Source organism: Triticum aestivum, chromosome 2B (assembly GCF_018294505.1).
Source record: "Triticum aestivum cultivar Chinese Spring chromosome 2B, IWGSC CS RefSeq v2.1, whole genome shotgun sequence".
Lineage (NCBI taxonomy): Eukaryota > Viridiplantae > Streptophyta > Magnoliopsida > Poales > Poaceae > Triticum > Triticum aestivum.
In genome coordinates, this window is record NC_057798.1 from 182,494,068 (window position 1) to 182,497,990 (window position 3,923).

Genomic DNA, 3,923 nt, shown 5'->3' on the forward strand with positions numbered 1-3,923 from the left:
GGAGGGGGGAGAAGGTCGTTTGATCTGCTGATGTGGGGGGTGTGTGCGGGAGGCGATGGGCGGTGCGGCGGCGAGGGCGAGGGCGAGGCGAGCGAGTTTTTATTGGGGAGCGTCGGGGGAAAGGGAGATTGATTAAGTTGCCCGGAGAGGGAAATGATGAGCTGGGAGGCGATCGGGCCGGCTGCCGAAGGCGGTGAGAATAAGGAAGGAGCCGGCGGCGTGGGTCCCCCGCTTGGTTTGATTCGTCGTTGCTCGTTGTCTCGCGGACGGTTTTCTTCCGAACGGACTCACGTGACCTGGTTTTCTTCTGCTTTTCAAAAACAAGGTAAAAAAAAAGGTGAGCTACCCTCAAAAAAAAAAACAAGGGTGAGCTGGTTGGTTTTCTTTCCTATATAATAAAACCCGATTGGGATTGTTAGTGAAGGAAATATGCCCTAGAGGCAATAATAAAGTTATTATTTATTTCCTCATATCATGATAAATGTTTATTATTCATGCTAGAATTGTATTAACCGGAAACATGATACATGTGTGAATACATAGACAAACATAAAGTCACTAGTATGCCTCTACTTGACTAGCTCATTAATCAAAGATGATTATGTTTCCTAACCATAGACATGTGTTGTCATTTGATTAATGGGATCACATCATTAGGATAATGATGTGATTGACATGACCCATTCCGTTAGCCTAGCATTTGATCATTTAGTATATTGCTATTGCTTTCTTCATGACTTATACAAAGTTCCTGCAACTATGAGATTGTGCAACTCCCGTTTACCGGAAGAACACTTTATGTGCTACCAAACGTCACAACGTAACTGGGTGATTATAAAGGTGCTCTACAGGTGTTTCCGAAGGTACATGTTGAGTTGGCATAATTCGAGATTAGGTTTTGTCACTCCGATTGGCGGAGAGGTATCTCTGGGCCCTCTCGGTAATACTCATCACCTAAGCCTTGCAAGCATTGTAACTAATGAGTTAGTTATAAGATGATGTGTTACAGAACGAGTAAAGAGACTTGCCGGTAACGAGATTGAACTAGATATTGGATACCGACGATCAAATCTCGGGCAAGTAACATACCGATGACAAAGGAAATAACGTATGTTGTTATGCGGTTTGACCGATAAAGATCTTCGTAGAATATGTAGGAACCAATATGGGCATCCAGGTCCCGCTATTGGTTATTGACCGAGAATGGTTCTAGGTCATGTCTACATAGTTCTCGAACCCGTAGGGTCCGCACGCTTAACGTTATGATGACAGTTTTATTATGAGTTTATAAGTTTTGATGTACCGAAGTTTGTTCGGAGTCCCGGATGTGATCACGGACATGACGAGGAGTCTCGAAATGGTCGAGACATAAAGATTGATATATTGGACGACTATATTCGGACACCGGAAGTGTTCCGGGTGATTTCGAAGAAAACCGGAGTGCCGGGAGGGTTACCGGAACCCCCCGGGAGAGTATTGGGCCTTATGGGCCTTAGGGGAAAGGAGAGAGGGGCGGCCAGCATGGGCTGCGCGCCCCCTCCACCCTCTGGTCCGAATAGGACTAGGAGGGGGCGGCGCCCCCCCCCCCTCTTTCCTTCCCCCTCTCCCCCTTCCTTCCCCCTCCTAGTAGGAGTAGGAAAGGAGCAGTCCTACTCCTACTAGGAGGAGGATTCCTCCTCCCTTGGCGCGCCCAAAGGGGCCGGCCAGCCTCCCCCTCCCTCCTTTATATACGGGGGCAGGGGGCACCCCATAGACACACAAGTTGATCTACGGATCGTTCCTTAGCCGTGTGCGGTGCCCCCCTCCACCATATTCCACCTCGGTCATATCGTCGCGGAGTTTAGGCGAAGCCCTGCGCCGGTAGAACATCATCATCGTCACCACGCCGTCGTGCTGACGGAACTCATCCCCGAAGCTTTGCTGGATCGGAGCCCGGGGATCGTCATCGAGCTGAACGTGTGCTGAACTCGGAGGTGCCGTACGTTCGGTGCTTGGATCGGTCGGATCGTGAAGACGTACGACTACATCAACCGCGTTGTCATAACGCTTCCGCTTACGGTCTACGAGGGTACGTGGACAACACTCTCCCCTCTCGTTGCTATGCCATCACCATGATCTTGCGTGTGCGTATGATTTTTTTTGAAATTACTACGTTCCCCAACAGTGGTATCAGAGCCAGGTTTTATGCGTTGATGTTATATGCACGAGTAGAACACAACTGAGTTGTGGGCGATACAAGTCATACTGCTTACCAGCATGTCATACTTTGGTTCGGCGGTATTGTGAGATGAAGCGGCCCGGACTGACATTACGCGTACGCTTACGCGAGACTGGTTTCACCGTTACGAGCACTCGTGCTTAAAGGTGGCTGGTGGATGTCTGTCTCTCTCACTTTAGCTGAATCGAGTATGGCTACGCCCGGTCCTTGCGAAGGTTAAAACAGCACCAACTTGACAAACTATCGTTGTGGTTTTTGATGCGTAGGTAAGAACGGTTCTTGCTAAGCCCGTAGCAGCCACGTAAAATTTGCAACAACAAAGTAGAGGACGTCTAACTTATTTTTGCAGGGCATGTTGTGATGTGATATGGTCAAGACGTGATGCTATTTTTTATTGTATGAGATGATCATGTTTTGTAACTGAAGTTATCGGCAACTGGCAGGAGCCATATGGTTGTCGCTTTATTGTATGAAATGCAAACGCCCTGTAATTGCTTTACTTTATCACTAAGCGGTAGCGATAGTCGTAGAAGCAATAGATGGCGTAACGACAATGATGCTACGATGGAGATCAAGGTGTCGCGCCGGTGACGATGGTGATCACGACGGTGCTTCGGAGATGGAGATCACAAGCACAAGATGATGATGGCCATATCATATCGCTTATATTGATTGCATGTGATGTTTATCCTTTATGCATCTTATCTTGCTTTGATTGACGGTAGCATTTTAAGATGATCTCTCACTAAAATTATCAAGAAGTGTTCTCCCTGAGTATGCACCGTTGCCAAAGTTCGTCATGCTCAGACACCACGTGATGATCGGGTGTGATAAGCTCTACGTCCATCTACAACGGGTGCAAGCCAGTTTTGCACACGCAGAATACTCAGGTTAAACTTGACGAGCCTAGCATATGCAGATATGGCCTCGGAGCACGGAGACCGAAAGGTCGAGCGTGAATCATATAGTAGATATGATCAACATAGTGATGTTCACCATTGAAAACTACTCCATCTCACGTGATGATCTGTTATGGTTTAGTTGATTTGGATCACGTGATCACTTAGATGACTAGAGAGATGTCTTTCTAAGTGGGAGTTCTTAAGTAATATGATTAACTGAACTTAAATTATCATGAACTTAGTCCTGGTAGTATTTTGCAAATTATGTTGTAGATCAATAGCTTGCGTTGTTGCTTTCATATGTTTATTTTGATATGTTCCTAGAGAAAATTGTGTTGAAAAATGTTAGTAGCAATGATGCGGATTGGATCCATGATCTGAGGTTTATCCTCATTGTTGCGCAGAAGAATTATGTCCTTGATGCACCGCTAGGTGACAAACCTATTGCAGGAGCAGATGCAGACGTTATGAACGTTTGGCTAGCTCAATATGATGACTACTTGATAGTTTAGTGCACCATGCTTAATGGCTTAGAATCGGGACTTCAAAGACGTTTTTGAACGTCATGGACCATATGAGATGTTCCAGGAGTTGAAGTTAATATTTCAAGCAAATACCCGAGTTGAGAGATATAAAATCTCCAACAAGTTCTATAGCTAAGAGATGGAGGAGAATCGCTCAACTAGTGAGCATGTGCTCAGATTGTCTGGGTACTACAATCGCTTGAATCAAGTGGGAGTTAATCTTCCAGATAAAATAGTGATTGACAGAATTCTCTAGTCACCATCACCAAGTTAGTAGAA

The 3,923-nt window shown here is 46.0% G+C and overlaps 1 protein-coding gene across 1 annotated transcript in view; it reads right to left on the reverse strand.

Annotated features, from left to right (window-relative positions):
- LOC123044225 (uncharacterized) overlaps window positions 1-154 on the reverse strand; it is a gene marked incomplete in the record, with an annotated part of 8,208 nt that extends 8,054 nt beyond the window's left edge. The window contains 1 exon segment of the mRNA XM_044466904.1: window positions 1-154.
- Between the last annotated feature and the right edge of the window lie 3,769 nt (window positions 155-3,923).